We start from the raw sequence: 26,659 nt of genomic DNA on the forward strand, positions 1-26,659 counted from the left end.
GCTATGCTATAGTGCACCTACCTGATGCATCAGAAGGTGCGAGGCCCTTGCTAAATTCTGTGCACAGACTTTGAGATCTATGCTTTAGACTGTATCTAAACCTGCTCCAACATGGACTGACATTCTGGCCTACTTTCAGCCGATGCGACTTGTCTGTCGCTGAACAGTCGCTTTTTATGTATTCAGCACCTATGTATAATGTTGTAAAAATGCTCTAGAAGCTAAAGTCGCAGAAATGTCACACATATTTGGCCTGCAACTTTCTGTGCGACAAATTCAGACAGGAAAAATCAGTATAAATCCTTAGAAAATTATCCCCCAGTGTCTCCATCTGCTGGCGGTATTGAATAAGCATTGCTGCACTGATGGGGTATGCATTAGACGAAAAAAAAGAAGAAAAAGAAGAATAATACGCCCAGAAAAGAGGCGAAAAGGAGAAAAACGTAAAAAAACGTGAAAAAAAAGTAAGAGGAAGAGAAGGGAAAAAAAGGTGGAAATGGGTTTAAAAGTGATTTCGGCGGAGAAATATATATATATATATATATATATATATATATATATATATATATATACGCGCACACACACACATATATATAAACGTATTCTCCGTTGAGATATTGCAGCCGCTGCTGTGTCCAGGCCCAGGAGCCTTAGCACTGTGCTGTGATGTCACTCAATACCACTGACATCACTAGGTGTAAACAACATCTCTCCTTTGCTGTGTATGTGACTATGGAGCTGTTTGGTGATGTCGTCTATTATGGCCTTCATAGAAGCAACAGGAGATTGTTGCATCCATCTAGAACCCTCAGAACTACAGTGCTATGATGTCACTCACTTCCACAGGCCTTGCAGAGTGTAAACAACAACAACCCAGCTTTGTTGTGTATGTAACCATAGGGATTGTGATGTCACCTAGAACCTTCACAGCAGCGACAGCTTTATGAGGAGCATCAGCACTGCTCTGCCTGAGCAGAACCATCACCGCCATAGGTTGTCAAATAACCCGGATTTAACCCACACAGGTAAGTCCAATGGGGTGCAGGCATGTCCTCTATGCTTACAGCTTCCCGTGGGTGTTGGTTTGATACCGTTTGGGGACAGCCAAGGAGGCATCTGCAGGCAACAAAGGTAGGTGTGTGCTTGTGTGTGTGTTTCCTATGCAGATCCTAAGCCCAGTGTCACATGCAAGTAGGAGGAGTAAGAAGGGTTCCTGGCAAATCCGGGTTATGGATTGCATTTAAAAAGGCCCCGTGGGAGTGCAATGGGCCCCTGTCTTGCTGCTTAGCAATAATGGTATGGGTTTAGGTTCTGCTGTGTGTACTGGTGGTTGACTGCCCCCCAGCCCAGAGTGTGCATGGAAAATTGTCTGGCAGCCTCCCTGACAGCAAGCAGTGATAGTGCCCATGAAGGGGACCTTGTTGGGCCCGCCCCTTTCACGGTTATCGCTTCTCGGCCTTTTGGCTAAGATCAAGTGTAGTATCTGTTCTTATCAGTTTAATATCTGATACGTCCCCTATCTGGGGACCATATATTAAATGGATTTTTGAGAACGGGGGCCGATTTCGAAGCTTGCTTCCGTCGCCCTATGCATTGACCCGATATGGCAGTATCTTCGGGTACAGTGCACCACCCCCTTACAGGGTTAAAAAGAAAGATTCCTACTTTCATTGCTACCTGCTTGCTGGCTAGCCAGCTAGCCAGCCCTGTGGGCCTTGCTGCTGCTGCTGCTGCTGCAGCCAAAAAACAAAAGGTGGTGCTGCTGCTGCTTCTGCTGCTTCTGCTTGTGTCTGGCCGCTGTTGGAGCGTCCAGGCACAGGACTTCTGCTGCTGCTGACTAAATGGCCTCCTTAATTGGATCATTTGAGTAGCCAGCACACCTGTGCAGGTAGGGCATGACATGATAGGCAGCTGCCTTGATAGCGGGTGGGTGCTAAATGTTCCTAATTGACAAAATAAGATTAATGCTTATGAAGAAATATAAAATCTCATCCCTTCCCCAATATCGCGCCACACCCCTACCCCTTAATTCCCTGGTTGAACTTGATGGACATATGTCTTTTTTCGACCGTACTAACTATGTAACTATGTAACATAACATGGGGGGGTCTCCTGGCTGTTCACACAGGTGTGTCATTGCTGTACATTGACCATGCATTGCTTCTGTGGTATTGCAAAGGCAAAGACAAATGCTTCCAGCCATCCATTGCACTAATGGATTGGTCATCAGCTGGCTGTCTATGTCCCGCATCAATATAGACCAAAGTACAGAGGGTTAGGCTATGCTATAGTGCACCTACCTGATGCATCAGAAGGTGCGAGGCCCTTGCTAAATTCTGTGCACAGACTTTGAGATCTATGCTTTAGACTGTATCTAAACCTGCTCCAACATGGACTGACATTCTGGCCTACTTTCAGCCGATGCGACTTGTCTGTCGCTGAACAGTCGCTTTTTATGTATTCAGCACCTATGTATAATGTTGTAAAAATGCTCTAGAAGCTAAAGTCGCAGAAATGTCACACATATTTGGCCTGCAACTTTCTGTGCGACAAATTCAGACAGGAAAAATCAGTATAAATCCTTAGAAAATTATCCCCCAGTGTCTCCATCTGCTGGCGGTATTGAATAAGCATTGCTGCACTGATGGGGTATGCATTAGACGAAAAAAAAGAAGAAAAAGAAGAATAATACGCCCAGAAAAGAGGCGAAAAGGAGAAAAACGTAAAAAAACGTGAAAAAAAAGTAAGAGGAAGAGAAGGGAAAAAAAGGTGGAAATGGGTTTAAAAGTGATTTCGGCGGAGATATATATATATATATATATATATATATATATATATATATATATATACGCGCACACACACACATATATATAAACGTATTCTCCGTTGAGATATTGCAGCCGCTGCTGTGTCCAGGCCCAGGAGCCTTAGCACTGTGCTGTGATGTCACTCAATACCACTGACATCACTAGGTGTAAACAACATCTCTCCTTTGCTGTGTATGTGACTATGGAGCTGTTTGGTGATGTCGTCTATTATGGCCTTCATAGAAGCAACAGGAGATTGTTGCATCCATCTAGAACCCTCAGAACTACAGTGCTATGATGTCACTCACTTCCACAGGCCTTGCAGAGTGTAAACAACAACAACCCAGCTTTGTTGTGTATGTAACCATAGGGATTGGGATGTCACCTAGAACCTTCACAGCAGCGACAGCTTTATGAGGAGCATCAGCACTGCTCTGCCTGAGCAGAACCATCACCGCCATAGGTTGTCAAATAACCCGGATTTAACCCACACAGGTAAGTCCAATGGGGTGCAGGCATGTCCTCTATGCTTACAGCTTCCCGTGGGTGTTGGTTTGATACCGTTTGGGGACAGCCAAGGAGGCATCTGCAGGCAACAAAGGTAGGTGTGTGCTTGTGTGTGTGTTTCCTATGCAGATCCTAAGCCCAGTGTCACATGCAAGTAGGAGGAGTAAGAAGGGTTCCTGGCAAATCCGGGTTATGGATTGCATTTAAAAAGGCCCCGTGGGAGTGCAATGGGCCCCTGTCTTGCTGCTTAGCAATAATGGTATGGGTTTAGGTTCTGCTGTGTGTACTGGTGGTTGACTGCCCCCCAGCCCAGAGTGTGCATGGAAAATTGTCTGGCAGCCTCCCTGACAGCAAGCAGTGATAGTGCCCATGAAGGGGACCTTGTTGGGCCCGCCCCTTTCACGGTTATCGCTTCTCGGCCTTTTGGCTAAGATCAAGTGTAGTATCTGTTCTTATCAGTTTAATATCTGATACGTCCCCTATCTGGGGACCATATATTAAATGGATTTTTGAGAACGGGGGCCGATTTCGAAGCTTGCTTCCGTCGCCCTATGCATTGACCCGATATGGCAGTATCTTCGGGTACAGTGCACCACCCCCTTACAGGGTTAAAAAGAAAGATTCCTACTTTCATTGCTACCTGCTTGCTGGCTAGCCAGCTAGCCAGCCCTGTGGGCCTTGCTGCTGCTGCTGCTGCTGCAGCCAAAAAACAAAAGGTGGTGCTGCTGCTGCTTCTGCTGCTTCTGCTTGTGTCTGGCCGCTGTTGGAGCGTCCAGGCACAGGACTTCTGCTGCTGCTGACTAAATGGCCTCCTTAATTGGATCATTTGAGTAGCCAGCACACCTGTGCAGGTAGGGCATGACATGATAGGCAGCTGCCTTGATAGCGGGTGGGTGCTGAATGTTCCTAATTGACAAAATAAGATTAATGCTTATGAAGAAATATAAAATCTCATCCCTTCCCCAATATCGCGCCACACCCCTACCCCTTAATTCCCTGGTTGAACTTGATGGACATATGTCTTTTTTCGACCGTACTAACTATGTAACTATGTAACATAACATGGGGGGGTCTCCTGGCTGTTCACACAGGTGTGTCATTGCTGTACATTGACCATGCATTGCTTCTGTGGTATTGCAAAGGCAAAGACAAATGCTTCCAGCCATCCATTGCACTAATGGATTGGTCATCAGCTGGCTGTCTATGTCCCGCATCAATATAGACCAAAGTACAGAGGGTTAGGCTATGCTATAGTGCACCTACCTGATGCATCAGAAGGTGCGAGGCCCTTGCTAAATTCTGTGCACAGACTTTGAGATCTATGCTTTAGACTGTATCTAAACCTGCTCCAACATGGACTGACATTCTGGCCTACTTTCAGCCGATGCGACTTGTCTGTCGCTGAACAGTCGCTTTTTATGTATTCAGCACCTATGTATAATGTTGTAAAAATGCTCTAGAAGCTAAAGTCGCAGAAATGTCACACATATTTGGCCTGCAACTTTCTGTGCGACAAATTCAGACAGGAAAAATCAGTATAAATCCTTAGAAAATTATCCCCCAGTGTCTCCATCTGCTGGCGGTATTGAATAAGCATTGCTGCACTGATGGGGTATGCATTAGACGAAAAAAAAGAAGAAAAAGAAGAATAATACGCCCAGAAAAGAGGCGAAAAGGAGAAAAACGTAAAAAAACGTGAAAAAAAAGTAAGAGGAAGAGAAGGGAAAAAAAGGTGGAAATGGGTTTAAAAGTGATTTCGGCGGAGAAATATATATATATATATATATATATATATATATATATATATACGCGCACACACACACATATATATAAACGTATTCTCCGTTGAGATATTGCAGCCGCTGCTGTGTCCAGGCCCAGGAGCCTTAGCACTGTGCTGTGATGTCACTCAATACCACTGACATCACTAGGTGTAAACAACATCTCTCCTTTGCTGTGTATGTGACTATGGAGCTGTTTGGTGATGTCGTCTATTATGGCCTTCATAGAAGCAACAGGAGATTGTTGCATCCATCTAGAACCCTCAGAACTACAGTGCTATGATGTCACTCACTTCCACAGGCCTTGCAGAGTGTAAACAACAACAACCCAGCTTTGTTGTGTATGTAACCATAGGGATTGTGATGTCACCTAGAACCTTCACAGCAGCGACAGCTTTATGAGGAGCATCAGCACTGCTCTGCCTGAGCAGAACCATCACCGCCATAGGTTGTCAAATAACCCGGATTTAACCCACACAGGTAAGTCCAATGGGGTGCAGGCATGTCCTCTATGCTTACAGCTTCCCGTGGGTGTTGGTTTGATACCGTTTGGGGACAGCCAAGGAGGCATCTGCAGGCAACAAAGGTAGGTGTGTGCTTGTGTGTGTGTTTCCTATGCAGATCCTAAGCCCAGTGTCACATGCAAGTAGGAGGAGTAAGAAGGGTTCCTGGCAAATCCGGGTTATGGATTGCATTTAAAAAGGCCCCGTGGGAGTGCAATGGGCCCCTGTCTTGCTGCTTAGCAATAATGGTATGGGTTTAGGTTCTGCTGTGTGTACTGGTGGTTGACTGCCCCCCAGCCCAGAGTGTGCATGGAAAATTGTCTGGCAGCCTCCCTGACAGCAAGCAGTGATAGTGCCCATGAAGGGGACCTTGTTGGGCCCGCCCCTTTCACGGTTATCGCTTCTCGGCCTTTTGGCTAAGATCAAGTGTAGTATCTGTTCTTATCAGTTTAATATCTGATACGTCCCCTATCTGGGGACCATATATTAAATGGATTTTTGAGAACGGGGGCCGATTTCGAAGCTTGCTTCCGTCGCCCTATGCATTGACCCGATATGGCAGTATCTTCGGGTACAGTGCACCACCCCCTTACAGGGTTAAAAAGAAAGATTCCTACTTTCATTGCTACCTGCTTGCTGGCTAGCCAGCTAGCCAGCCCTGTGGGCCTTGCTGCTGCTGCTGCTGCTGCAGCCAAAAAACAAAAGGTGGTGCTGCTGCTGCTTCTGCTGCTTCTGCTTGTGTCTGGCCGCTGTTGGAGCATCCAGGCACAGGACTTCTGCTGCTGCTGACTAAATGGCCTCCTTAATTGGATCATTTGAGTAGCCAGCACACCTGTGCAGGTAGGGCATGACATGATAGGCAGCTGCCTTGATAGCGGGTGGGTGCTGAATGTTCCTAATTGACAAAATAAGATTAATGCTTATGAAGAAATATAAAATCTCATCCCTTCCCCAATATCGCGCCACACCCCTACCCCTTAATTCCCTGGTTGAACTTGATGGACATATGTCTTTTTTCGACCGTACTAACTATGTAACTATGTAACATAACATGGGGGGGTCTCCTGGCTGTTCACACAGGTGTGTCATTGCTGTACATTGACCATGCATTGCTTCTGTGGTATTGCAAAGGCAAAGACAAATGCTTCCAGCCATCCATTGCACTAATGGATTGGTCATCAGCTGGCTGTCTATGTCCCGCATCAATATAGACCAAAGTACAGAGGGTTAGGCTATGCTATAGTGCACCTACCTGATGCATCAGAAGGTGCGAGGCCCTTGCTAAATTCTGTGCACAGACTTTGAGATCTATGCTTTAGACTGTATCTAAACCTGCTCCAACATGGACTGACATTCTGGCCTACTTTCAGCCGATGCGACTTGTCTGTCGCTGAACAGTCGCTTTTTATGTATTCAGCACCTATGTATAATGTTGTAAAAATGCTCTAGAAGCTAAAGTCGCAGAAATGTCACACATATTTGGCCTGCAACTTTCTGTGCGACAAATTCAGACAGGAAAAATCAGTATAAATCCTTAGAAAATTATCCCCCAGTGTCTCCATCTGCTGGCGGTATTGAATAAGCATTGCTGCACTGATGGGGTATGCATTAGACGAAAAAAAAGAAGAAAAAGAAGAATAATACGCCCAGAAAAGAGGCGAAAAGGAGAAAAACGTAAAAAAACGTGAAAAAAAAGTAAGAGGAAGAGAAGGGAAAAAAAGGTGGAAATGGGTTTAAAAGTGATTTCGGCGGAGAAATATATATATATATATATATATATATATATATATATATATATATATACGCGCACACACACACATATATATAAACGTATTCTCCGTTGAGATATTGCAGCCGCTGCTGTGTCCAGGCCCAGGAGCCTTAGCACTGTGCTGTGATGTCACTCAATACCACTGACATCACTAGGTGTAAACAACATCTCTCCTTTGCTGTGTATGTGACTATGGAGCTGTTTGGTGATGTCGTCTATTATGGCCTTCATAGAAGCAACAGGAGATTGTTGCATCCATCTAGAACCCTCAGAACTACAGTGCTATGATGTCACTCACTTCCACAGGCCTTGCAGAGTGTAAACAACAACAACCCAGCTTTGTTGTGTATGTAACCATAGGGATTGTGATGTCACCTAGAACCTTCACAGCAGCGACAGCTTTATGAGGAGCATCAGCACTGCTCTGCCTGAGCAGAACCATCACCGCCATAGGTTGTCAAATAACCCGGATTTAACCCACACAGGTAAGTCCAATGGGGTGCAGGCATGTCCTCTATGCTTACAGCTTCCCGTGGGTGTTGGTTTGATACCGTTTGGGGACAGCCAAGGAGGCATCTGCAGGCAACAAAGGTAGGTGTGTGCTTGTGTGTGTGTTTCCTATGCAGATCCTAAGCCCAGTGTCACATGCAAGTAGGAGGAGTAAGAAGGGTTCCTGGCAAATCCGGGTTATGGATTGCATTTAAAAAGGCCCCGTGGGAGTGCAATGGGCCCCTGTCTTGCTGCTTAGCAATAATGGTATGGGTTTAGGTTCTGCTGTGTGTACTGGTGGTTGACTGCCCCCCAGCCCAGAGTGTGCATGGAAAATTGTCTGGCAGCCTCCCTGACAGCAAGCAGTGATAGTGCCCATGAAGGGGACCTTGTTGGGCCCGCCCCTTTCACGGTTATCGCTTCTCGGCCTTTTGGCTAAGATCAAGTGTAGTATCTGTTCTTATCAGTTTAATATCTGATACGTCCCCTATCTGGGGACCATATATTAAATGGATTTTTGAGAACGGGGGCCGATTTCGAAGCTTGCTTCCGTCGCCCTATGCATTGACCCGATATGGCAGTATCTTCGGGTACAGTGCACCACCCCCTTACAGGGTTAAAAAGAAAGATTCCTACTTTCATTGCTACCTGCTTGCTGGCTAGCCAGCTAGCCAGCCCTGTGGGCCTTGCTGCTGCTGCTGCTGCTGCAGCCAAAAAACAAAAGGTGGTGCTGCTGCTGCTTCTGCTGCTTCTGCTTGTGTCTGGCCGCTGTTGGAGCGTCCAGGCACAGGACTTCTGCTGCTGCTGACTAAATGGCCTCCTTAATTGGATCATTTGAGTAGCCAGCACACCTGTGCAGGTAGGGCATGACATGATAGGCAGCTGCCTTGATAGCGGGTGGGTGCTGAATGTTCCTAATTGACAAAATAAGATTAATGCTTATGAAGAAATATAAAATCTCATCCCTTCCCCAATATCGCGCCACACCCCTACCCCTTAATTCCCTGGTTGAACTTGATGGACATATGTCTTTTTTCGACCGTACTAACTATGTAACTATGTAACATAACATGGGGGGGTCTCCTGGCTGTTCACACAGGTGTGTCATTGCTGTACATTGACCATGCATTGCTTCTGTGGTATTGCAAAGGCAAAGACAAATGCTTCCAGCCATCCATTGCACTAATGGATTGGTCATCAGCTGGCTGTCTATGTCCCGCATCAATATAGACCAAAGTACAGAGGGTTAGGCTATGCTATAGTGCACCTACCTGATGCATCAGAAGGTGCGAGGCCCTTGCTAAATTCTGTGCACAGACTTTGAGATCTATGCTTTAGACTGTATCTAAACCTGCTCCAACATGGACTGACATTCTGGCCTACTTTCAGCCGATGCGACTTGTCTGTCGCTGAACAGTCGCTTTTTATGTATTCAGCACCTATGTATAATGTTGTAAAAATGCTCTAGAAGCTAAAGTCGCAGAAATGTCACACATATTTGGCCTGCAACTTTCTGTGCGACAAATTCAGACAGGAAAAATCAGTATAAATCCTTAGAAAATTATCCCCCAGTGTCTCCATCTGCTGGCGGTATTGAATAAGCATTGCTGCACTGATGGGGTATGCATTAGACGAAAAAAAAGAAGAAAAAGAAGAATAATACGCCCAGAAAAGAGGCGAAAAGGAGAAAAACGTAAAAAAACGTGAAAAAAAAGTAAGAGGAAGAGAAGGGAAAAAAAGGTGGAAATGGGTTTAAAAGTGATTTCGGCGGAGAAATATATATATATATATATATATATATATATATATATATATATATATATACGCGCACACACACACATATATATAAACGTATTCTCCGTTGAGATATTGCAGCCGCTGCTGTGTCCAGGCCCAGGAGCCTTAGCACTGTGCTGTGATGTCACTCAATACCACTGACATCACTAGGTGTAAACAACATCTCTCCTTTGCTGTGTATGTGACTATGGAGCTGTTTGGTGATGTCGTCTATTATGGCCTTCATAGAAGCAACAGGAGATTGTTGCATCCATCTAGAACCCTCAGAACTACAGTGCTATGATGTCACTCACTTCCACAGGCCTTGCAGAGTGTAAACAACAACAACCCAGCTTTGTTGTGTATGTAACCATAGGGATTGTGATGTCACCTAGAACCTTCACAGCAGCGACAGCTTTATGAGGAGCATCAGCACTGCTCTGCCTGAGCAGAACCATCACCGCCATAGGTTGTCAAATAACCCGGATTTAACCCACACAGGTAAGTCCAATGGGGTGCAGGCATGTCCTCTATGCTTACAGCTTCCCGTGGGTGTTGGTTTGATACCGTTTGGGGACAGCCAAGGAGGCATCTGCAGGCAACAAAGGTAGGTGTGTGCTTGTGTGTGTGTTTCCTATGCAGATCCTAAGCCCAGTGTCACATGCAAGTAGGAGGAGTAAGAAGGGTTCCTGGCAAATCCGGGTTATGGATTGCATTTAAAAAGGCCCCGTGGGAGTGCAATGGGCCCCTGTCTTGCTGCTTAGCAATAATGGTATGGGTTTAGGTTCTGCTGTGTGTACTGGTGGTTGACTGCCCCCCAGCCCAGAGTGTGCATGGAAAATTGTCTGGCAGCCTCCCTGACAGCAAGCAGTGATAGTGCCCATGAAGGGGACCTTGTTGGGCCCGCCCCTTTCACGGTTATCGCTTCTCGGCCTTTTGGCTAAGATCAAGTGTAGTATCTGTTCTTATCAGTTTAATATCTGATACGTCCCCTATCTGGGGACCATATATTAAATGGATTTTTGAGAACGGGGGCCGATTTCGAAGCTTGCTTCCGTCGCCCTATGCATTGACCCGATATGGCAGTATCTTCGGGTACAGTGCACCACCCCCTTACAGGGTTAAAAAGAAAGATTCCTACTTTCATTGCTACCTGCTTGCTGGCTAGCCAGCTAGCCAGCCCTGTGGGCCTTGCTGCTGCTGCTGCTGCTGCTGCTGCTGCAGCCAAAAAACAAAAGGTGGTGCTGCTGCTGCTTCTGCTTGTGTCTGGCCGCTGTTGGAGCGTCCAGGCACAGGACTTCTGCTGCTGCTGACTAAATGGCCTCCTTAATTGGATCATTTGAGTAGCCAGCACACCTGTGCAGGTAGGGCATGACATGATAGGCAGCTGCCTTGATAGCGGGTGGGTGCTGAATGTTCCTAATTGACAAAATAAGATTAATGCTTATGAAGAAATATAAAATCTCATCCCTTCCCCAATATCGCGCCACACCCCTACCCCTTAATTCCCTGGTTGAACTTGATGGACATATGTCTTTTTTCGACCGTACTAACTATGTAACTATGTAACATAACATGGGGGGGTCTCCTGGCTGTTCACACAGGTGTGTCATTGCTGTACATTGACCATGCATTGCTTCTGTGGTATTGCAAAGGCAAAGACAAATGCTTCCAGCCATCCATTGCACTAATGGATTGGTCATCAGCTGGCTGTCTATGTCCCGCATCAATATAGACCAAAGTACAGAGGGTTAGGCTATGCTATAGTGCACCTACCTGATGCATCAGAAGGTGCGAGGCCCTTGCTAAATTCTGTGCACAGACTTTGAGATCTATGCTTTAGACTGTATCTAAACCTGCTCCAACATGGACTGACATTCTGGCCTACTTTCAGCCGATGCGACTTGTCTGTCGCTGAACAGTCGCTTTTTATGTATTCAGCACCTATGTATAATGTTGTAAAAATGCTCTAGAAGCTAAAGTCGCAGAAATGTCACACATATTTGGCCTGCAACTTTCTGTGCGACAAATTCAGACAGGAAAAATCAGTATAAATCCTTAGAAAATTATCCCCCAGTGTCTCCATCTGCTGGCGGTATTGAATAAGCATTGCTGCACTGATGGGGTATGCATTAGACGAAAAAAAAGAAGAAAAAGAAGAATAATACGCCCAGAAAAGAGGCGAAAAGGAGAAAAACGTAAAAAAACGTGAAAAAAAAGTAAGAGGAAGAGAAGGGAAAAAAAGGTGGAAATGGGTTTAAAAGTGATTTCGGCGGAGAAATATATATATATATATATATATATATATATATATATATACGCGCACACACACACATATATATAAACGTATTCTCCGTTGAGATATTGCAGCCGCTGCTGTGTCCAGGCCCAGGAGCCTTAGCACTGTGCTGTGATGTCACTCAATACCACTGACATCACTAGGTGTAAACAACATCTCTCCTTTGCTGTGTATGTGACTATGGAGCTGTTTGGTGATGTCGTCTATTATGGCCTTCATAGAAGCAACAGGAGATTGTTGCATCCATCTAGAACCCTCAGAACTACAGTGCTATGATGTCACTCACTTCCACAGGCCTTGCAGAGTGTAAACAACAACAACCCAGCTTTGTTGTGTATGTAACCATAGGGATTGTGATGTCACCTAGAACCTTCACAGCAGCGACAGCTTTATGAGGAGCATCAGCACTGCTCTGCCTGAGCAGAACCATCACCGCCATAGGTTGTCAAATAACCCGGATTTAACCCACACAGGTAAGTCCAATGGGGTGCAGGCATGTCCTCTATGCTTACAGCTTCCCGTGGGTGTTGGTTTGATACCGTTTGGGGACAGCCAAGGAGGCATCTGCAGGCAACAAAGGTAGGTGTGTGCTTGTGTGTGTGTTTCCTATGCAGATCCTAAGCCCAGTGTCACATGCAAGTAGGAGGAGTAAGAAGGGTTCCTGGCAAATCCGGGTTATGGATTGCATTTAAAAAGGCCCCGTGGGAGTGCAATGGGCCCCTGTCTTGCTGCTTAGCAATAATGGTATGGGTTTAGGTTCTGCTGTGTGTACTGGTGGTTGACTGCCCCCCAGCCCAGAGTGTGCATGGAAAATTGTCTGGCAGCCTCCCTGACAGCAAGCAGTGATAGTGCCCATGAAGGGGACCTTGTTGGGCCCGCCCCTTTCACGGTTATCGCTTCTCGGCCTTTTGGCTAAGATCAAGTGTAGTATCTGTTCTTATCAGTTTAATATCTGATACGTCCCCTATCTGGGGACCATATATTAAATGGATTTTTGAGAACGGGGGCCGATTTCGAAGCTTGCTTCCGTCGCCCTATGCATTGACCCGATATGGCAGTATCTTCGGGTACAGTGCACCACCCCCTTACAGGGTTAAAAAGAAAGATTCCTACTTTCATTGCTACCTGCTTGCTGGCTAGCCAGCTAGCCAGCCCTGTGGGCCTTGCTGCTGCTGCTGCTGCTGCTGCAGCCAAAAAACAAAAGGTGGTGCTGCTGCTGCTTCTGCTGCTTCTGCTTGTGTCTGGCCGCTGTTGGAGCGTCCAGGCACAGGACTTCTGCTGCTGCTGACTAAATGGCCTCCTTAATTGGATCATTTGAGTAGCCAGCACACCTGTGCAGGTAGGGCATGACATGATAGGCAGCTGCCTTGATAGCGGGTGGGTGCTGAATGTTCCTAATTGACAAAATAAGATTAATGCTTATGAAGAAATATAAAATCTCATCCCTTCCCCAATATCGCGCCACACCCCTACCCCTTAATTCCCTGGTTGAACTTGATGGACATATGTCTTTTTTCGACCGTACTAACTATGTAACTATGTAACATAACATGGGGGGGTCTCCTGGCTGTTCACACAGGTGTGTCATTGCTGTACATTGACCATGCATTGCTTCTGTGGTATTGCAAAGGCAAAGACAAATGCTTCCAGCCATCCATTGCACTAATGGATTGGTCATCAGCTGGCTGTCTATGTCCCGCATCAATATAGACCAAAGTACAGAGGGTTAGATTCCTACTTTCAATGCTACCTGCTTGCTGGCTAGCCAGCTAGCCAGCCCTGTGGGCCTTGCTGCTGCTGCTGCTGCTGCAGCCAAAAAACAAAAGGTGGTGCTGCTGCTGCTTCTGCTGCTTCTGCTTGTGTCTGGCCGCTGTTGGAGCGTCCAGGCACAGGACTTCTGCTGCTGCTGACTAAATGGCCTCCTTAATTGGATCATTTGAGTAGCCAGCACACCTGTGCAGGTAGGGCATGACATGATAGGCAGCTGCCTTGATAGCGGGTGGGTGCTGAATGTTCCTAATTGACAAAATAAGATTAATGCTTATGAAGAAATATAAAATCTCATCCCTTCCCCAATATCGCGCCACACCCCTACCCCTTAATTCCCTGGTTGAACTTGATGGACATATGTCTTTTTTCGACCGTACTAACTATGTAACTATGTAACATAACATGGGGGGGTCTCCTGGCTGTTCACACAGGTGTGTCATTGCTGTACATTGACCATGCATTGCTTCTGTGGTATTGCAAAGGCAAAGACAAATGCTTCCAGCCATCCATTGCACTAATGGATTGGTCATCAGCTGGCTGTGTGTCATTGCTGTACATTGACCATGCATTGCTTCTGTGGTATTGCAAAGGCAAAGACAAATGCTTCCAGCCATCCATTGCACTAATGGATTGGTCATCAGCTGGCTGTCTATGTCCCGCATCAATATAGACCAAAGTACAGAGGGTTAGGCTATGCTATAGTGCACCTACCTGATGCATCAGAAGGTGCGAGGCCCTTGCTAAATTCTGTGCACAGACTTTGAGATCTATGCTTTAGACTGTATCTAAACCTGCTCCAACATGGACTGACATTCTGGCCTACTTTCAGCCGATGCGACTTGTCTGTCGCTGAACAGTCGCTTTTTATGTATTCAGCACCTATGTATAATGTTGTAAAAATGCTCTAGAAGCTAAAGTCGCAGAAATGTCACACATATTTGGCCTGCAACTTTCTGTGCGACAAATTCAGACAGGAAAAATCAGTATAAATCCTTAGAAAATTATCCCCCAGTGTCTCCATCTGCTGGCGGTATTGAATAAGCATTGCTGCACTGATGGGGTATGCATTAGACGAAAAAAAAGAAGAAAAAGAAGAATAATACGCCCAGAAAAGAGGCGAAAAGGAGAAAAACGTAAAAAAACGTGAAAAAAAAGTAAGAGGAAGAGAAGGGAAAAAAAGGTGGAAATGGGTTTAAAAGTGATTTCGGCGGAGAAATATATATATATATATATATATATATATATATATATATATACGCGCACACACACACATATATATAAACGTATTCTCCGTTGAGATATTGCAGCCGCTGCTGTGTCCAGGCCCAGGAGCCTTAGCACTGTGCTGTGATGTCACTCAATACCACTGACATCACTAGGTGTAAACAACATCTCTCCTTTGCTGTGTATGTGACTATGGAGCTGTTTGGTGATGTCGTCTATTATGGCCTTCATAGAAGCAACAGGAGATTGTTGCATCCATCTAGAACCCTCAGAACTACAGTGCTATGATGTCACTCACTTCCACAGGCCTTGCAGAGTGTAAACAACAACAACCCAGCTTTGTTGTGTATGTAACCATAGGGATTGTGATGTCACCTAGAACCTTCACAGCAGCGACAGCTTTATGAGGAGCATCAGCACTGCTCTGCCTGAGCAGAACCATCACCGCCATAGGTTGTCAAATAACCCGGATTTAACCCACACAGGTAAGTCCAATGGGGTGCAGGCATGTCCTCTATGCTTACAGCTTCCCGTGGGTGTTGGTTTGATACCGTTTGGGGACAGCCAAGGAGGCATCTGCAGGCAACAAAGGTAGGTGTGTGCTTGTGTGTGTGTTTCCTATGCAGATCCTAAGCCCAGTGTCACATGCAAGTAGGAGGAGTAAGAAGGGTTCCTGGCAAATCCGGGTTATGGATTGCATTTAAAAAGGCCCCGTGGGAGTGCAATGGGCCCCTGTCTTGCTGCTTAGCAATAATGGTATGGGTTTAGGTTCTGCTGTGTGTACTGGTGGTTGACTGCCCCCCAGCCCAGAGTGTGCATGGAAAATTGTCTGGCAGCCTCCCTGACAGCAAGCAGTGATAGTGCCCATGAAGGGGACCTTGTTGGGCCCGCCCCTTTCACGGTTATCGCTTCTCGGCCTTTTGGCTAAGATCAAGTGTAGTATCTGTTCTTATCAGTTTAATATCTGATACGTCCCCTATCTGGGGACCATATATTAAATGGATTTTTGAGAACGGGGGCCGATTTCGAAGCTTGCTTCCGTCGCCCTATGCATTGACCCGATATGGCAGTATCTTCGGGTACAGTGCACCACCCCCTTACAGGGTTAAAAAGAAAGATTCCTACTTTCATTGCTACCTGCTTGCTGGCTAGCCAGCTAGCCAGCCCTGTGGGCCTTGCTGCTGCTGCTGCTGCTGCTGCAGCCAAAAAACAAAAGGTGGTGCTGCTGCTGCTTCTGCTGCTTCTGCTTGTGTCTGGCCGCTGTTGGAGCGTCCAGGCACAGGACTTCTGCTGCTGCTGACTAAATGGCCTCCTTAATTGGATCATTTGAGTAGCCAGCACACCTGTGCAGGTAGGGCATGACATGATAGGCAGCTGCCTTGATAGCGGGTGGGTGCTGAATGTTCCTAATTGACAAAATAAGATTAATGCTTATGAAGAAATATAAAATCTCATCCCTTCCCCAATATCGCGCCACACCCCTACCCCTTAATTCCCTGGTTGAACTTGATGGACATATGTCTTTTTTCGACCGTACTAACTATGTAACTATGTAACATAACATGGGGGGGTCTCCTGGCTGTTCACACAGGTGTGTCATTGCTGTACATTGACCATGCATTGCTTCTGTGGTATTGCAAAGGCAAAGACAAATGCTTCCAGCCATCCATTGCACTAATGGATTGGTCATCAGCTGGCTGTCTATGTCCCGCATCAATATAGACCAAAGTACAGAGGGTTAGGCTATGCTATTGTGCACCTACCTGATGCATCAGAAGGTGCGAGGCCCTTGCTAAATTCTGTGCACAGACTTTGAGATCTATGCTTTAGACTGTATCTAAACCTGCTCCAACATGGACTGACATTCTGGCCTACTTTCAGCCGATGCGACTTGTCTGTCGCTGAACAGTCGCTTTTTATGTATTCAGCACCTATGTATAATGTTGTAAAAATGCTCTAGAAGCTAAAGTCGCAGAAATGTCACACATATTTGGCCTGCAACTTTCTGTGCGACAAATTCAGACAGGAAAAATCAGTATAAATCCTTAGAAAATTATCCCCCAGTGTCTCCATCTGCTGGCGGTATTGAATAAGCATTGCTGCACTGATGGGGTATGCATTAGACGAAAAAAAAGAAGAAAAAGAAGAATAATACGCCCAGAAAAGAGGCGAAAAGGAGAAAAACTTAAAAAAACGTGAAAAAAAAGTAAGAGGAAGAGAAGGGAAAAAAAGGTGGAAATGGGTTTAAAAGTGATTTCGGCGGAGAAATATATATATATATATATATATATATATATATATATATATACGCGCACACACACACATATATATAAACGTATTCTCCGTTGAGATATTGCAGCCGCTGCTGTGTCCAGGCCCAGGAGCCTTAGCACTGTGCTGTGATGTCACTCAATACCACTGACATCACTAGGTGTAAACAACATCTCTCCTTTGCTGTGTATGTGACTATGGAGCTGTTTGGTGATGTCGTCTATTATGGCCTTCATAGAAGCAACAGGAGATTGTTGCATCCATCTAGAACCCTCAGAACTACAGTGCTATGATGTCACTCACTTCCACAGGCCTTGCAGAGTGTAAACAACAACAACCCAGCTTTGTTGTGTATGTAACCATAGGGATTGTGATGTCACCTAGAACCTTCACAGCAGCGACAGCTTTATGAGGAGCATCAGCACTGCTCTGCCTGAGCAGAACCATCACCGCCATAGGTTGTCAAATAACCCGGATTTAACCCACACAGGTAAGTCCAATGGGGTGCAGGCATGTCCTCTATGCTTACAGCTTCCCGTGGGTGTTGGTTTGATACCGTTTGGGGACAGCCAAGGAGGCATCTGCAGGCAACAAAGGTAGGTGTGTGCTTGTGTGTGTGTTTCCTATGCAGATCCTAAGCCCAGTGTCACATGCAAGTAGGAGGAGTAAGAAGGGTTCCTGGCAAATCCGGGTTATGGATTGCATTTAAAAAGGCCCCGTGGGAGTGCAATGGGCCCCTGTCTTGCTGCTTAGCAATAATGGTATGGGTTTAGGTTCTGCTGTGTGTACTGGTGGTTGACTGCCCCCCAGCCCAGAGTGTGCATGGAAAATTGTCTGGCAGCCTCCCTGACAGCAAGCAGTGATAGTGCCCATGAAGGGGACCTTGTTGGGCCCGCCCCTTTCACGGTTATCGCTTCTCGGCCTTTTGGCTAAGATCAAGTGTAGTATCTGTTCTTATCAGTTTAATATCTGATACGTCCCCTATCTGGGGACCATATATTAAATGGATTTTTGAGAACGGGGGCCGATTTCGAAGCTTGCTTCCGTCGCCCTATGCATTGACCCGATATGGCAGTATCTTCGGGTACAGTGCACCACCCCCTTACAGGGTTAAAAAGAAAGATTCCTACTTTCATTGCTACCTGCTTGCTGGCTAGCCAGCTAGCCAGCCCTGTGGGCCTTGCTGCTGCTGCTGCTGCTGCTGCTGCTGCAGCCAAAAAACAAAAGGTGGTGCTGCTGCTGCTTCTGCTGCTTCTGCTTGTGTCTGGCCGCTGTTGGAGCGTCCAGGCACAGGACTTCTGCTGCTGCTGACTAAATGGCCTCCTTAATTGGATCATTTGAGTAGCCAGCACACCTGTGCAGGTAGGGCATGACATGATAGGCAGCTGCCTTGATAGCGGGTGGGTGCTGAATGTTCCTAATTGACAAAATAAGATTAATGCTTATGAAGAAATATAAAATCTCATCCCTTCCCCAATATCGCGCCACACCCCTACCCCTTAATTCCCTGGTTGAACTTGATGGACATATGTCTTTTTTCGACCGTACTAACTATGTAACTATGTAACATAACATGGGGGGGTCTCCTGGCTGTTCACACAGGTGTGTCATTGCTGTACATTGACCATGCATTGCTTCTGTGGTATTGCAAAGGCAAAGACAAATGCTTCCAGCCATCCATTGCACTAATGGATTGGTCATCAGCTGGCTGTCTATGTCCCGCATCAATATAGACCAAAGTACAGAGGGTTAGGCTATGCTATAGTGCACCTACCTGATGCATCAGAAGGTGCGAGGCCCTTGCTAAATTCTGTGCACAGACTTTGAGATCTATGCTTTAGACTGTATCTAAACCTGCTCCAACATGGACTGACATTCTGGCCTACTTTCAGCCGATGCGACTTGTCTGTCGCTGAACAGTCGCTTTTTATGTATTCAGCACCTATGTATAATGTTGTAAAAATGCTCTAGAAGCTAAAGTCGCAGAAATGTCACACATATTTGGCCTGCAACTTTCTGTGCGACAAATTCAGACAGGAAAAATCAGTATAAATCCTTAGAAAATTATCCCCCAGTGTCTCCATCTGCTGGCGGTATTGAATAAGCATTGCTGCACTGATGGGGTATGCATTAGACGAAAAAAAAGAAGAAAAAGAAGAATAATACGCCCAGAAAAGAGGCGAAAAGGAGAAAAACGTAAAAAAACGTGAAAAAAAAGTAAGAGGAAGAGAAGGGAAAAAAAAGGTGGAAATGGGTTTAAAAGTGATTTCGGCGGAGAAATATATATATATATATATATATATATATATATATATATATATATATATATATATACGCGCACACACACATATATATAAACGTATTCTCCGTTGAGATATTGCAGCCGCTGCTGTGTCCAGGCCCAGGAGCCTTAGCACTGTGCTGTGATGTCACTCAATACCACTGACATCACTAGGTGTAAACAACATCTCTCCTTTGCTGTGTATGTGACTATGGAGCTGTTTGGTGATGTCGTCTATTATGGCCTTCATAGAAGCAACAGGAGATTGTTGCATCCATCTAGAACCCTCAGAACTACAGTGCTATGATGTCACTCACTTCCACAGGCCTTGCAGAGTGTAAACAACAACAACCCAGCTTTGTTGTGTATGTAACCATAGGGATTGTGATGTCACCTAGAACCTTCACAGCAGCGACAGCTTTATGAGGAGCATCAGCACTGCTCTGCCTGAGCAGAACCATCACCGCCATAGGTTGTCAAATAACCCGGATTTAACCCACACAGGTAAGTCCAATGGGGTGCAGGCATGTCCTCTATGCTTACAGCTTCCCGTGGGTGTTGGTTTGATACCGTTTGGGGACAGCCAAGGAGGCATCTGCAGGCAACAAAGGTAGGTGTGTGCTTGTGTGTGTGTTTCCTATGCAGATCCTAAGCCCAGTGTCACATGCAAGTAGGAGGAGTAAGAAGGGTTCCTGGCAAATCCGGGTTATGGATTGCATTTAAAAAGGCCCCGTGGGAGTGCAATGGGCCCCTGTCTTGCTGCTTAGCAATAATGGTATGGGTTTAGGTTCTGCTGTGTGTACTGGTGGTTGACTGCCCCCCAGCCCAGAGTGTGCATGGAAAATTGTCTGGCAGCCTCCCTGACAGCAAGCAGTGATAGTGCCCATGAAGGGGACCTTGTTGGGCCCGCCCCTTTCACGGTTATCGCTTCTCGGCCTTTTGGCTAAGATCAAGTGTAGTATCTGTTCTTATCAGTTTAATATCTGATACGTCCCCTATCTGGGGACCATATATTAAATGGATTTTTGAGAACGGGGGCCGATTTCGAAGCTTGCTTCCGTCGCCCTATGCATTGACCCGATATGGCAGTATCTTCGGGTACAGTGCACCACCCCCTTACAGGGTTAAAAAGAAAGATTCCTACTTTCATTGCTACCTGCTTGCTGGCTAGCCAGCTAGCCAGCCCTGTGGGCCTTGCTTCTGCTGCTGCTGCTGCTGCTGCTGCAGCCAAAAAACAAAAGGTGGTGCTGCTTCTGCTGCTTCTGCTTGTGTCTGGCCGCTGTTGGAGCGTCCAGGCACAGGACTTCTGCTGCTGCTGACTAAATGGCCTCCTTAATTGGATCATTTGAGTAGCCAGCACACCTGTGCAGGTAGGGCATGACATGATAGGCAGCTGCCTTGATAGCGGGTGGGTGCTGAATGTTCCTAATTGACAAAATAAGATTAATGCTTATGAAGAAATATAAAATCTCATCCCTTCCCCAATATCGCGCCACACCCCTACCCCTTAATTCCCTGGTTGAACTTGATGGACATATGTCTTTTTTCGACCGTACTAACTATGTAACTATGTAACATAACATGGGGGGGTCTCCTGGCTGTTCACACAGGTGTGTCATTGCTGTACATTGACCATGCATTGCTTCTGTGGTATTGCAAAGGCAAAGACAAATGCTTCCAGCCATCCATTGCACTAATGGATTGGTCATCAGCTGGCTGTCTATGTCCCGCATCAATATAGACCAAAGTACAGAGGGTTAGGCTATGCTATAGTGCACCTACCTGATGCATCAGAAGGTGCGAGGCCCTTGCTAAATTCTGTGCACAGACTTTGAGATCTATGCTTTAGACTGTATCTAAACCTGCTCCAACATGGACTGACATTCTGGCCTACTTTCAGCCGATGCGACTTGTCTGTCGCTGAACAGTCGCTTTTTATGTATTCAGCACCTATGTATAATGTTGTAAAAATGCTCTAGAAGCTAAAGTCGCAGAAATGTCACACATATTTGGCCTGCAACTTTCTGTGCGACAAATTCAGACAGGAAAAATCAGTATAAATCCTTAGAAAATTATCCCCCAGTGTCTCCATCTGCTGGCGGTATTGAATAAGCATTGCTGCACTGATGGGGTATGCATTAGACGAAAAAAAAGAAGAAAAAGAAGAATAATACGCCCAGAAAAGAGGCGAAAAGGAGAAAAACGTAAAAAAACGTGAAAAAAAAGTAAGAGGAAGAGAAGGGAAAAAAAGGTGGAAATGGGTTTAAAAGTGATTTCGGCGGAGAAATATATATATATATATATATATATATATATATATATATACGCGCACACACACACATATATATAAACGTATTCTCCGTTGAGATATTGCAGCCGCTGCTGTGTCCAGGCCCAGGAGCCTTAGCACTGTGCTGTGATGTCACTCAATACCACTGACATCACTAGGTGTAAACAACATCTCTCCTTTGCTGTGTATGTGACTATGGAGCTGTTTGGTGATGTCGTCTATTATGGCCTTCATAGAAGCAACAGGAGATTGTTGCATCCATCTAGAACCCTCAGAACTACAGTGCTATGATGTCACTCACTTCCACAGGCCTTGCAGAGTGTAAACAACAACAACCCAGCTTTGTTGTGTATGTAACCATAGGGATTGTGATGTCACCTAGAACCTTCACAGCAGCGACAGCTTTATGAGGAGCATCAGCACTGCTCTGCCTGAGCAGAACCATCACCGCCATAGGTTGTCAAATAACCCGGATTTAACCCACACAGGTAAGTCCAATGGGGTGCAGGCATGTCCTCTATGCTTACAGCTTCCCGTGGGTGTTGGTTTGATACCGTTTGGGGACAGCCAAGGAGGCATCTGCAGGCAACAAAGGTAGGTGTGTGCTTGTGTGTGTGTTTCCTATGCAGATCCTAAGCCCAGTGTCACATGCAAGTAGGAGGAGTAAGAAGGGTTCCTGGCAAATCCGGGTTATGGATTGCATTTAAAAAGGCCCCGTGGGAGTGCAATGGGCCCCTGTCTTGCTGCTTAGCAATAATGGTATGGGTTTAGGTTCTGCTGTGTGTACTGGTGGTTGACTGCCCCCCAGCCCAGAGTGTGCATGGAAAATTGTCTGGCAGCCTCCCTGACAGCAAGCAGTGATAGTGCCCATGAAGGGGACCTTGTTGGGCCCGCCCCTTTCACGGTTATCGCTTCTCGGCCTTTTGGCTAAGATCAAGTGTAGTATCTGTTCTTATCAGTTTAATATCTGATACGTCCCCTATCTGGGGACCATATATTAAATGGATTTTTGAGAACGGGGGCCGATTTCGAAGCTTGCTTCCGTCGCCCTATGCATTGACCCGATATGGCAGTATCTTCGGGTACAGTGCACCACCCCCTTACAGGGTTAAAAAGAAAGATTCCTACTTTCATTGCTACCTGCTTGCTGGCTAGCCAGCTAGCCAGCCCTGTGGGCCTTGCTGCTGCTGCTGCTGCTGCTGCAGCCAAAAAACAAAAGGTGGTGCTGCTGCTGCTTCTGCTGCTTCTGCTTGTGTCTGGCCGCTGTTGGAGCGTCCAGGCACAGGACTTCTGCTGCTGCTGACTAAATGGCCTCCTTAATTGGATCATTTGAGTAGCCAGCACACCTGTGCAGGTAGGGCATGACATGATAGGCAGCTGCCTTGATAGCGGGTGGGTGCTGAATGTTCCTAATTGACAAAATAAGATTAATGCTTATGAAGAAATATAAAATCTCATCCCTTCCCCAATATCGCGCCACACCCCTACCCCTTAATTCCCTGGTTGAACTTGATGGACATATGTCTTTTTTCGACCGTACTAACTATGTAACTATGTAACATAACATGGGGGGGTCTCCTGGCTGTTCACACAGGTGTGTCATTGCTGTACATTGACCATGCATTGCTTCTGTGGTATTGCAAAGGCAAAGACAAATGCTTCCAGCCATCCATTGCACTAATGGATTGGTCATCAGCTGGCTGTCTATGTCCCGCATCAATATAGACCAAAGTACAGAGGGTTAGGCTATGCTATAGTGCACCTACCTGATGCATCAGAAGGTGCGAGGCCCTTGCTAAATTCTGTGCACAGACTTTGAGATCTATGCTTTAGACTGTATCTAAACCTGCTCCAACATGGACTGACATTCTGGCCTACTTTCAGCCGATGCGACTTGTCTGTCGCTGAACAGTCGCTTTTTATGTATTCAGCACCTATGTATAATGTTGTAAAAATGCTCTAGAAGCTAAAGTCGCAGAAATGTCACACATATTTGGCCTGCAACTTTCTGTGCGACAAATTCAGACAGGAAAAATCAGTATAAATCCTTAGAAAATTATCCCCCAGTGTCTCCATCTGCTGGCGGTATTGAATAAGCATTGCTGCACTGATGGGGTATGCATTAGACGAAAAAAAAGAAGAAAAAGAAGAATAATACGCCCAGAAAAGAGGCGAAAAGGAGAAAAACGTAAAAAAACGTGAAAAAAAAGTAAGAGGAAGAGAAGGGAAAAAAAGGTGGAAATGGGTTTAAAAGTGATTTCGGCGGAGAAATATATATATATATATATATATATATATATATATATATATATATATACGCGCACACACACACATATATATAAACGTATTCTCCGTTGAGATATTGCAGCCGCTGCTGTGTCCAGGCCCAGGAGCCTTAGCACTGTGCTGTGATGTCACTCAATACCACTGACATCACTAGGTGTAAACAACATCTCTCCTTTGCTGTGTATGTGACTATGGAGCTGTTTGGTGATGTCGTCTATTATGGCCTTCATAGAAGCAACAGGAGATTGTTGCATCCATCTAGAACCCTCAGAACTACAGTGCTATGATGTCACTCACTTCCACAGGCCTTGCAGAGTGTAAACAACAACAACCCAGCTTTGTTGTGTATGTAACCATAGGGATTGTGATGTCACCTAGAACCTTCACAGCAGCGACAGCTTTATGAGGAGCATCAGCACTGCTCTGCCTGAGCAGAACCATCACCGCCATAGGTTGTCAAATAACCCGGATTTAACCCACACAGGTAAGTCCAATGGGGTGCAGGCATGTCCTCTATGCTTACAGCTTCCCGTGGGTGTTGGTTTGATACCGTTTGGGGACAGCCAAGGAGGCATCTGCAGGCAACAAAGGTAGGTGTGTGCTTGTGTGTGTGTTTCCTATGCAGATCCTAAGCCCAGTGTCACATGCAAGTAGGAGGAGTAAGAAGGGTTCCTGGCAAATCCGGGTTATGGATTGCATTTAAAAAGGCCCCGTGGGAGTGCAATGGGCCCCTGTCTTGCTGCTTAGCAATAATGGTATGGGTTTAGGTTCTGCTGTGTGTACTGGTGGTTGACTGCCCCCCAGCCCAGAGTGTGCATGGAAAATTGTCTGGCAGCCTCCCTGACAGCAAGCAGTGATAGTGCCCATGAAGGGGACCTTGTTGGGCCCGCCCCTTTCACGGTTATCGCTTCTCGGCCTTTTGGCTAAGATCAAGTGTAGTATCTGTTCTTATCAGTTTAATATCTGATACGTCCCCTATCTGGGGACCATATATTAAATGGATTTTTGAGAACGGGGGCCGATTTCGAAGCTTGCTTCCGTCGCCCTATGCATTGACCCGATATGGCAGTATCTTCGAGTACAGTGCACCACCCCCTTACAGGGTTAAAAAGAAAGATTCCTACTTTCATTGCTACCTGCTTGCTGGCTAGCCAGCTAGCCAGCCCTGTGGGCCTTGCTGCTGCTGCTGCTGCTGCTGCAGCCAAAAAACAAAAGGTGGTGCTGCTGCTGCTTCTGCTGCTTCTGCTTGTGTCTGGCCGCTGTTGGAGCGTCCAGGCACAGGACTTCTGCTGCTGCTGACTAAATGGCCTCCTTAATTGGATCATTTGAGTAGCCAGCACACCTGTGCAGGTAGGGCATGACATGATAGGCAGCTGCCTTGATAGCGGGTGGGTGCTGAATGTTCCTAATTGACAAAATAAGATTAATGCTTATGAAGAAATATAAAATCTCATCCCTTCCCCAATATCGCGCCACACCCCTACCCCTTAATTCCCTGGTTGAACTTGATGGACATATGTCTTTTTTCGACCGTACTAACTATGTAACTATGTAACATAACATGGGGGGGTCTCCTGGCTGTTCACACAGGTGTGTCATTGCTGTACATTGACCATGCATTGCTTCTGTGGTATTGCAAAGGCAAAGACAAATGCTTCCAGCCATCCATTGCACTAATGGATTGGTCATCAGCTGGCTGTCTATGTCCCGCATCAATATAGACCAAAGTACAGAGGGTTAGGCTATGCTATAGTGCACCTACCTGATGCATCAGAAGGTGCGAGGCCCTTGCTAAATTCTGTGCACAGACTTTGAGATCTATGCTTTAGACTGTATCTAAACCTGCTCCAACATGGACTGACATTCTGGCCTACTTTCAGCCGATGCGACTTGTCTGTCGCTGAACAGTCGCTTTTTATGTATTCAGCACCTATGTATAATGTTGTAAAAATGCTCTAGAAGCTAAAGTCGCAGAAATGTCACACATATTTGGCCTGCAACTTTCTGTGCGACAAATTCAGACAGGAAAAATCAGTATAAATCCTTAGAAAATTATCCCCCAGTGTCTCCATCTGCTGGCGGTATTGAATAAGCATTGCTGCACTGATGGGGTATGCATTAGACGAAAAAAAAGAAGAAAAAGAAGAATAATACGCCCAGAAAAGAGGCGAAAAGGAGAAAAACGTAAAAAAACGTGAAAAAAAAGTAAGAGGAAGAGAAGGGAAAAAAAGGTGGAAATGGGTTTAAAAGTGATTTCGGCGGAGAAATATATATATATATATATATATATATATATATATATATATATACGCGCACACACACACATATATATAAACGTATTCTCCGTTGAGATATTGCAGCCGCTGCTGTGTCCAGGCCCAGGAGCCTTAGCACTGTGCTGTGATGTCACTCAATACCACTGACATCACTAGGTGTAAACAACATCTCTCCTTTGCTGTGTATGTGACTATGGAGCTGTTTGGTGATGTCGTCTATTATGGCCTTCATAGAAGCAACAGGAGATTGTTGCATCCATCTAGAACCCTCAGAACTACAGTGCTATGATGTCACTCACTTCCACAGGCCTTGCAGAGTGTAAACAAC

General features: G+C 45.9%; 11 non-coding genes across 11 annotated transcripts; all 11 read left to right on the forward strand.

Annotated features, from left to right (window-relative positions):
• The first annotated feature begins 1,444 nt into the window (after nt 1-1,444).
• Nucleotides 1,445-1,635, forward strand: LOC130323216 (U2 spliceosomal RNA). Its single transcript, XR_008868571.1, has one exon. It is a non-coding gene; the product is annotated as a U2 spliceosomal RNA (small nuclear RNA).
• A 2,086-nt stretch (nt 1,636-3,721) lies between these two features.
• On the forward strand, nt 3,722-3,912 carry LOC130323217 (U2 spliceosomal RNA). The gene has a single exon (XR_008868572.1). It is a non-coding gene; the product is annotated as a U2 spliceosomal RNA (small nuclear RNA).
• Nucleotides 3,913-5,994: 2,082 nt separating this feature from the next.
• Nucleotides 5,995-6,185, forward strand: LOC130323218 (U2 spliceosomal RNA). The gene has a single exon (XR_008868573.1). It is a non-coding gene; the product is annotated as a U2 spliceosomal RNA (small nuclear RNA).
• A 2,088-nt stretch (nt 6,186-8,273) lies between these two features.
• LOC130323219 (U2 spliceosomal RNA) lies at nt 8,274-8,464 on the forward strand. The gene has a single exon (XR_008868574.1). It is a non-coding gene; the product is annotated as a U2 spliceosomal RNA (small nuclear RNA).
• Nucleotides 8,465-10,554: 2,090 nt separating this feature from the next.
• On the forward strand, nt 10,555-10,745 carry LOC130323221 (U2 spliceosomal RNA). Its single transcript, XR_008868575.1, has one exon. It is a non-coding gene; the product is annotated as a U2 spliceosomal RNA (small nuclear RNA).
• A 2,080-nt stretch (nt 10,746-12,825) lies between these two features.
• Nucleotides 12,826-13,016, forward strand: LOC130323222 (U2 spliceosomal RNA). The gene has a single exon (XR_008868576.1). It is a non-coding gene; the product is annotated as a U2 spliceosomal RNA (small nuclear RNA).
• Nucleotides 13,017-15,831: 2,815 nt separating this feature from the next.
• LOC130323223 (U2 spliceosomal RNA) lies at nt 15,832-16,022 on the forward strand. The gene has a single exon (XR_008868577.1). It is a non-coding gene; the product is annotated as a U2 spliceosomal RNA (small nuclear RNA).
• Nucleotides 16,023-18,107: 2,085 nt separating this feature from the next.
• Nucleotides 18,108-18,298, forward strand: LOC130323224 (U2 spliceosomal RNA). The gene has a single exon (XR_008868578.1). It is a non-coding gene; the product is annotated as a U2 spliceosomal RNA (small nuclear RNA).
• A 2,104-nt stretch (nt 18,299-20,402) lies between these two features.
• Nucleotides 20,403-20,593, forward strand: LOC130323225 (U2 spliceosomal RNA). Its single transcript, XR_008868579.1, has one exon. It is a non-coding gene; the product is annotated as a U2 spliceosomal RNA (small nuclear RNA).
• A 2,083-nt stretch (nt 20,594-22,676) lies between these two features.
• On the forward strand, nt 22,677-22,867 carry LOC130323227 (U2 spliceosomal RNA). Its single transcript, XR_008868581.1, has one exon. It is a non-coding gene; the product is annotated as a U2 spliceosomal RNA (small nuclear RNA).
• Nucleotides 22,868-24,958: 2,091 nt separating this feature from the next.
• LOC130323228 (U2 spliceosomal RNA) lies at nt 24,959-25,149 on the forward strand. The gene has a single exon (XR_008868582.1). It is a non-coding gene; the product is annotated as a U2 spliceosomal RNA (small nuclear RNA).
• Nucleotides 25,150-26,659: the final 1,510 nt, after the last annotated feature.

Source organism: Hyla sarda, unplaced genomic scaffold, assembly GCF_029499605.1.
Source record: "Hyla sarda isolate aHylSar1 unplaced genomic scaffold, aHylSar1.hap1 scaffold_2443, whole genome shotgun sequence".
Taxonomy (NCBI): domain Eukaryota; kingdom Metazoa; phylum Chordata; class Amphibia; order Anura; family Hylidae; genus Hyla; species Hyla sarda.